This window comes from Triticum aestivum, chromosome 4B (genome assembly GCF_018294505.1).
Source record: "Triticum aestivum cultivar Chinese Spring chromosome 4B, IWGSC CS RefSeq v2.1, whole genome shotgun sequence".
NCBI lineage: Eukaryota > Viridiplantae > Streptophyta > Magnoliopsida > Poales > Poaceae > Triticum > Triticum aestivum.
In genome coordinates this window covers 433,135,715-433,145,062 of record NC_057804.1, presented here as the reverse complement: position 1 = coordinate 433,145,062, position 9,348 = coordinate 433,135,715, and positions in this window count along the sequence as shown.

Sequence of the window (9,348 nt, the reverse complement as noted above, 5' to 3'; positions counted from 1 at the left end):
CAAAGGCGCAGACGTGCAGCAGGGCCCCACTCAAAAGGTTTCTTTTTAGATTAAGCCCTTGTGTAAACCTTTTCTATTGCCTCTTGTTGTTCAAACATCCCATGGGTTCCATACCCACAGAGGATACTGCCGTTATTGGCATTTCGCCACGACAGACTAATGCACATACCTGGAAATATAGGGTTTATAATGAATGGGCATTTTTCAGCCCATTTTCTGCTATAAAGTCCGAATACCTTCGGGAGTGTTCGGCGTCACGAGTTTGGCCTTATATGCATGAGCTCCGAATCATGTGTTTGGTCAAATGTTGGGTTTGCCCGGCTCCTGGGTTTGCCGCCTTACGTTCCGTTCTTATCGGCTAAGGTGTCCAAAGGAGAACTACTGCGATTGTGCCCTGGTTATTCCGGATGAGCACCTCAGTAGAGAAAGCCAAAAACTGACTGTCATGATACAACGGGAGACTGTTCAACCACTCGAAGACTTACCGGAATCTTTAGGATTCCTCCGCATCAACGAAGGGCCGTTTCTCGGCCATGTACATATGCACCCATATTCGGATGCATGAAAAAGTACTAGGGGCTACATAGTAGCCCCACTGTCAAACTCCTATGGCTAAGTGAAAGTGTTACAGCTATATAGACCGGTTGCCTAGTTCGACGTGCAATCACCTCCTTAATGGACCAAGACGTTGGAACAAGTGTGATTATGCTTATTTTTTGCAAACACCCCCGCATTGTATGCGTGGGTGCTTAAGCCAATGACTGGTAACTTTCAGAATTACACATAGACATAAAAATAGCCGCATAGGAGGCACAAATAATACTTTCGGGCACAAAGTATAAATATAGCCTCATAATCAAAATAACATTGTTTTTACAATGATTCGCTTTGTCACTCGAACAATATATTCTTCGAGCACTGTGCCCCTATTAAGTGGGCACCTTCTGTTACCTGCTCCAAGTAGTGCTCGGCCGGATACTGGCCTCCCGCCGGATTCTGGGTCGCTACAATGGTGGCCTCCATATCTGTCTAATAGGCTTTAACGCGGGCAAGAGCCATTCGTGCACCCTCTATGCACGCCGACCTTCTCATGGCGTCGATCTGGGGCACGGCCCCAAGGAATTGTTGCACCAAACCAAAGTAACTGTCCGGCTTAGGCCCCTTCGGCCAAAGATGGTCTATTACAGATCTCATTGCAAGCCCGGACAGCCTATGAAGCTTCGCTACATCACTCATCTTCTCACTTAACAGCTGCGGGCGCGCGGTGGCATTGAATTGCGACCAGAAAAGCTTCTCCATTTCTTTATCACCTTGATCCTCAAAAAACTTGGCCGCATCAGCTGTACTCTTCGCCAAGTCCGCATATGCGTCTGCAGGACTCCAGCGTCCATCCAGGGGAGCATACTTCGGATCCAAAAATTTTGTCCACAGTAAGTAGGAGCCCCCAGCCGCGATTTTACCGGCCTTTTGAAGCTCCTCCCGCACACCCCTGACCTCGGTCCGCATCTCCTTGGTGGCATTACGTGCCTTGTTCAGATTGGCCGAACTAGCCTTATTCTCCTTTTCAAGGAGTTCATATCGGTCGGCGGCATTTTTCAACTCCACAGCCATTTCGGCTATCCTTTCCTCGCTTCGGCGATGAGCAGCCTGTTCGGTTCTCAATTCTTCAGCCGCCTTTAGGGCAGCCGCATTGCTAACCCGAGCTTGTTCCTTGGCTTGGGCAAGTTCCGCCCTCAGGGCTTCCACGACAGTAGCACCATCTGCATTGCAAACACATTGCATTAATATTATGCCCTTCTCATATTTTCCTATACAACATAATAAGGAAAGCAGAGCACATACCTTGTGACTCATTCAGCCGCTCGTTCACCAGCATGATATCGGCATCAATAGATCCGATCTGCCTCCTTAGCTCGGTAACTTCAACGGACTGGTCGGCTGCCGGACCCTTAGATACCTGCGCATATGTACAACGCAATCATTACTATATGATCCCCCGTTTGCCGCCTAGGGCGGGCAACCAGATTCTTAGGGGCTACTATCCATATGGAGCACACCTAGCATGTGCCTCACAGCCAAAAAAACAGTGTATTTTTCACTACATACCTCAAAGCCTCTGAGCAGGCCCATAAATGCTTCATTCAAACCGCTTGTGGTGCATGAAATCTTCTTGAGCACCGTGCTCATTAATGAGCGCTGCTCCTTCGAGAGTGCAGCTCGCTCCAGAAGGCTTGTCAGTATGTCTGGCCGGACATCGAACTGTGTCGGACCCTTCTCCTCGCCCCCCATGGGAGCCAAACGCTTCGGGCTCAGGGCGGCTGACGTATTAGCTTCCGGCTTCGGCAGATCCGGACTCCTCCATGATGACACCTCAGTGTCGCACGCTTCATGAGGCGGAGAGGTGGGTGGGGTCTCGCTCTCCATCATCTCCGGAGGAAGATCCCCCAAAGACGAACTCTGTTGAGAAGAGCTGCTAGCCGGACTGCAAAAGATGAATCCTGGTTATTGATCTCGGAGAAACACAGTACCTTCGAATTAACGATTAACTTACAGCTTGGTGGAGGGCTGGCTCATTGGCGAGCATGACATGGTGAGGACGCCCGTTGGGGCAGAGCCCCCCGGGGACACTTTCTTTCCCTGTTTGGGCATCTCCGTCTCCAAGTCTTCGGAGGCGGCCCTTTTCTTCCCGCACGGGGAGGTGGCCTCGGATTCCCCTCCCCGACTATCCTCCTTTGGGAGGAAGCAATTCCCCTGGTAAGGATGCGCAGTGTGTGAAGTTCGGCTTCACTGTCCTTTCCTTCGTCTTTCCCTGAGGGCATTTTGCTGAGCACCCGGCCAAGCATCTTGGCAACGGTTGGACCAGGCGAGCCTTTGGGAAGTGGCGCCGGACACCTGATTCTCTCTGCCTTGCTGAGCCATTCCTGGCCACAGAGAGTTTTCAGAATAATGACTATGACAAATAAAAACAAAAGTGTCCGGTTTTAAGGTTACTTACTTGGGCATCTAGGCGATTGCAGCTTAGGCCCGCATCCTCGGTGGTGTTCGGGCACTTTACTCGAGGTCCGAAGAATAATTTACACATCCCTTCGAGCTTCAGGCCGAAGAAGTGCTTAATAGTCCGCGAACCCTCTGGATTGAACTCCCACATCCGGAGAGGCCCGCGTTTGCATGGCAACATCCGTCGGATTAGCATTACTTGAATTATGCTGACAAGGTTAATGTCCTTCTCAATGAGCTCCCGGATATGGCTCTGCAGTATTGGAACATCACTGGCGGGCCCCCAATTCCGTCCTACATCGGTCCATGACGCCAATTGTGACGGAGGGCCCGAGTGAAACTCGGGGGCGGCCACCCACTTTGTGCCTCTGGGAGTCGTGACATAAAACCACCTCCGTTGCCATACATCGGATACTTCTGGGAAAGAACCCTCTGGCCATGGGGCATCGGCATTCCTGCTTATTATGGCGCCTCCGCACTCCACGTGTCGCCCCTCGATCATCTTCGGCTTCACATTGAAGGTCTTGAGCCATAAGCCGAAGTGTGGAGTGACGTGGAGAAAAGCCTCGCACAGAATGATGAACGACGAGATATGGAGGATAGCGTCCGGAGCTAGATCATGAAAATCCAACCCGTAATAGAACATGAGCCCCCTCACAAAGGGATCAAGGGTGAGGCCCACGCCACGGAGGAAGTGAGGAACAAACACGACGCTCTCATTAGGCTCCGGTGTAGGGATGACCTGCCCTGGAGCAGGAAGCCTGTGCTGGATGTCGGCGGTTAGATATCCGACCTCCCTAAGCCTCACAATGTCCTCCTCTTGGATCGAGGAGGCCACCCACCGGCCTTCAGGGTTGGATCCAGACATATTGGAGGATCTATGGTGTTGGAGCTTAGGTCTCGGATGCTAAAACTCGAGGTGCGAGAAGGCGCAAGGGAGGTGGAAAAGAGGCATAGGCCTCGGCCCCTTTATAAAGGGGGTAAATATCAAGAGTCCTCAGCATGACCGCTTGAGGCTTACCTAAAAACACATGGAGTCATGCCAACGGTCGTCGTGGGGTTACGCACGCCCATATTGATGGAAGATCCCGTAATAAGAGGAACACGATCTCTGCTTTGGCAGGGCGTGCCAATAAAACCGCCTCGCAATGCAAGTCGAGGTGGGGCAAGAAATGCTGGTTCGCATTGGACCGGGCCACGATGCAAGGGCATGACGTATGAAGATTGGCAGTAGATCAGATTTATGCTATGTTCCCAACAATAGTATGTGAGGATCATCTCGTAGATCCGGACACGGTCTAAGTGTTCGATAATTACTTTGGAGTATTCGGAGAAGGAACCCTCCCTGCAATGCCGAAGACAAGACTGCGCCGGACTCATCGTCATTGAAGCCTGGTTCAGGGGCTACTGAGGGAGTCCTGGATTAGGGGGTATCCGGACAGCCGGACTATATACATCGTCTGGACTATTGGAGCGTGAAGATACAAGACTCAAGACTGCGTCCCGTGTCCGGATGGGACTCTCCTTTGCGTGGAAGACAAGCTTGGCGATCTGGATATTGTATTTCATTCCTTGTAACCGACTCCGTGTAAACCCTAGCCCTCTCCGGTGTTTATATAAACCGGAGAGGTTGGTCCTTAGAAGGCCGATCACAATTACAATCATAATCATCATAGGCTAGCTTCTAGGGTTTAGACTCTACGATCTCGTGGTAGATCTACTCTTGTACTACTGATATCGTCAATATTAATCAAGCAAGAAGTAGGGTTTTACCTCCATCAAGAGGGCTCGAACCTGGGTAAACATTGTGTCCTTGCTTCCTGTTACCATCAGCCTAAGACGCACAGATCGGGACCCCCTACCCGAGATCCGCCGGTTTTGACACCGACACCCCCCCTTTTTTTGGGCCTTCCTTTTTTTATTTGGCCTTTCTCTTTTTTTTGGCCTTTCTCTTTTTTTGGTCTTTCTTTTCAAGGGACAATGCTCTAATAATGATGATCATCACACTTCTATTTACTTACAACTCATGAATTACAACTCGATACTAGAACAAGATATGACTCTATATGGATGCCTCTGGCGGTGTACCGGGATATGCAATGAATCAAGAGCAACATGTATGAAAGAATTATGAAGGTGGCTTTGCCACAAATACGATGTCAACTACATGATCATGCAAAAGCAATATGACAATGATGGAACGTGTCATAATAAACGGAACGGTGGAAAGTTGCATGGCAATATATCTCGGAATGGCTATGGAAATGCCATAATAGGTAGATATAAGGAGGTTTATGTGTAATAGAGCATATCGTATCACGGGGTTTGGATGCACCGGCGAAGTTTCCACCAACTCTCAAGGTGAGAAAGGGCAATGCACGGTACCATAGAGGCTAGCAATGATGGAACGGTAAGAGTGCGTATAATCCGTGGACTCACATTAGTCATAAAGAACTCATATACTTATTGCAAAAGTTTATTAGCCCTTGAAGAAAAGTACTACTACGCATGCTGCTAGGGGAAGGGTTGGTAGGAGTTAATAATCGCGCGATCCCGACCTCCACTCATAAGGAAGGCAATCAAAAGAGCACTCCATGCTACAAATTTGTTACACAACTTTTACCATACGTGCATGCTACGGGACTTGCCAACTTCAACACAAGTATTTCTCAATTTCATAATTACCCAACTAGCATGACTCTAACATTACCACCTCTATATCTCAAAACAATTATCAAGCGTCAAATTGATCATAGCATCCAATTCACTTCCTATGATAGTTTTTATTATACCCAACTTGGATGCCCATCATTCTAGGACCAATTTTATAACCATAGAAAATTCCATGCTGTTCTAAAAGACTCTCAAAATAATATAAGCGAAGCATTAGAGATCAATATTTTCTACAAAATAAACCACCGCCGTGCTCTAAAAAGATATAAGTGAAGCACTAGAGCAAAATTGTCTAGCTCAAAAGATATAAGTGAAGCACATAGAGTATTCTAATAAATTCCGAATCATGTTGTGTCTCTCCCAAAAGGTGTGTACAGCAAGGATGATTGTGGTAAACTAAAAATACTCATATCATACAAGACGCTCCAAGCAAAACACATATCATGTGGTGAATAAAAATATAGCTCCAAGCAAAGTTACCGATAAACGAAGGCGAAAGAGGGGATGCCTTCCGGGGCATCCCCAACCTTAGGCTTTTGGTTGTCCTTGAATTATCTTGGGGTTCCATGGGCATCCCCAAGCTTAGGCTCTTACCACTCCTTATTCCATAGTCCATCAAATCTGTACCCAAAACTTGAAAACTTCACAACACAAAACTCAACAGGAAATCTCATAAGCTCCGTTAGTGCAAGAAAGAAAAAACGCCACTTAAGGTAATGTAATGAACTCATTGTTTATTTATATTGGTGTTAAACCTACTGTATTCCAACTTCTCTATGGTTCGTACCCCCTGATACTAGCCATAGATTCATCAAAATAAGCAAACAACACACTAAAAACAGAATCTGTCAAAAACAGAACAGTCTGTAGCAATCTGTAACTTTAGAATACTTCTGTAACTCTAAAAATCCTACCAAAGTATGAAGTCCTTGGCAATTTGTCTACTGATCTACTTCAAAAAGAATCAACTGAAAATCATGTTTCTATTATTTATTAAAATTATTCTCGTGCGTGCAAAAGTTTCTGTTTTCCACCAAGATCAAATTAACTATCACCGTAGGTTATCCTATAGGTTCTACTTGGCACAAACACTAATAAACATAAAAGCACATCTAAACAGAGGCTAGAGGAATTATTTATTACTAAACAGGAACAAAAAGCAAGAAACAAAAATAAAATTGGGTTGCTCCCAACAAGCGCTATCGTTTAACGCCCCTAGCTAGGCATAAAAGCGAGAATAGATCTACGTATTGCCATAATAATAAGATAAATCATGAAAAAATCTCATATTCCCTACGTTCAACAACAAGTTTTATTTGTGGTAAGAAAAAGTAATCAAAAGGGCTAAATATAATGGGATAGAAGTCCCCTAGATCAAGCTCGGGAGGTATGGGTTCCTTCTTTGGCCCTTCATATTGCACAACCAATTCATCATAATAAGCATTCTTTTGGCAGAAAGTCATGAGCCTATACTCAAGAGAAAATCCTAACTCATTGTTTCGAATTGCAAAGTCATTATTAAGTTTGGAAATTCTATCAACTAGAATATTGGTAGGAAACTTTTTTCTAAGGTTTTCATTAAAAGCAACATAATCTAGAGATTGTAAACGCATTATGTCCTCTTGATTGAAGAGGATTGTCTCTATGGGAGGACGGCCAACGTCCACCCTATAGTGTGCAAAAATTTCTTTGGCTTCTTTTATTATGAATCTGAACTCATGTGCCAAAAAGATAGTAGTTGCACGCTTAACAGAAGAATGCTCAATATTGGAAAATTCTAGGAAAATCCTTCGTATGCAAGGATGCATATGCATAAACTGTCTTTCAAGTTCAACTATAAGCAAGGATATAGCATCCGCAAGACTACTAGTTATATGAAGAATAGATCCACCCATAGCGGGCAAAGCACCAACACAAGTAAAGAAATCTTGAATGACCCCTTTTCCAATAATATTACCACTACTGATTCGCAACTTTTTAGTATGTAAGATGGGTGGTTCTTCAACAGGATCATCAAAAGCATCAAAGTTTCCCATGTTATTACTATTGTCCTTATCAACGACAACCTCCCCAGTTTCAGACATGACGGTAGAAAATACGAGGAGCAAGCGAAAGAGAGGCGAACGGGAAAGAGAGGGCGAATAAAACGGCAAGGGTGAAGTGGGGGAGAGGAAAGCAAGAGGCAAATGGCAAATAATGTAATGCGAGGGAGATGAGTTTGTGATGGGTACTTGGTATGTCTTGACTTGAGCGAGGACCTCCCCGGCAACGGTGCCAGAAATTCTTCTTGCTACCTCTTGAGCACTGCGTTGGTTTTCCCTTGAAGACGAAAGGGTGATACAACAAAGTAGCATAAGTATTTCCCTCAGTTTTGAGAACCAAGGTATCAATCTAGTAGGAGGCTCCACGCAAGTCCCTCGTACCTACACAAACAAACAAGAACCTTGCAACCAATGCGATAAAGGGGTTGTCAATCCCTTCACGGCCACTTGTGAAAGTGAGATCTGATAGAGATAATAAGGTAAGATAAATACTTTTGGTATTTTTATGATATAGATTGGAAAGTAAAGATTGCAAAATAAAGTAGATTGGAAACTTATATGATGGAAAATAGACCCGGGGGCCATAGGTTTCACTAGTGGCTTCTCTCAAGATAGCATAAGTATTATGGTGGGTGAACAAATTACTGTCGAGCAATTGATAGAAAAGTGCATAGTTGTGAGAATATCTAGGCATGATCATGTATATAGGCATCACGTCCGCAACAAGTAGACCGACTCCCGCATCTACTACTATTACTCCACACATCTAGCGCTATCCAGCATGCATCTAGACTATTAAGTTCATAAGAACAGAGTAACACATTAGGCAAGATGACATGATCTAGAGGGATAAACTCAAGCAATATGAGATAAACCCCATCTTTTTATCCTCGATGGCAACAATAGAATACGTGCCTTGCTGCCCCTGCTGTCACTGGGAAAGGACACCGCAAGATTGAAGCCAAAGCTAAGCACTTCTCCCATTGCAAGAAAGATCAATCTAGTAGGCCAAACCAAACCAATAATTCGAAGAGACTTGCAAAGATAACCAATCATACATAAAAGAATTCAGAGGAGATTCAAATATTTCTCATAGATAAACTTGATCATAAACCCACAATTCATCGGATCTCGACAAACACACCACAAAAAAGATACATCAAATAGAGCTCCAAGAAGATCGAGGAGAACTTTGTATTGAGATTCAAAGAGAGAGAAGAAGCCATCTAGCTAATAACTATGGACCCGAAGGTCTGGGGTAAACTACTCACAACTCATCGGAGAGGCCTTGGCGATGATGTAGAAGCCCTTTATGACCGATTCCCCCTCCGGCGGAGCGCCAGAAAAGGTTCCAAGATGGGATCTCATGGGTACAGAAGGTTGCGGCGGTGGAAATAGGGTTTCGTGGTGCTCTTGGATGTTTTCGAGGTACGTAGATATATATAGGAGGATAGGTCGGTGGAGCCACGAGGGGCCCACGAGGGTGGGGGGCACGCCCACCCCCCTAGGGCGTGCCCTCCTGCCTCGTGGCCACCTCGACTGCTTCTTAACGTCCACTACAAGTCTCCTGGATTGCGTTTATTCCAAAAAGATCGCTCCCGAAGGTTTCATTTCGTTTGGACTCCATTTGATATTC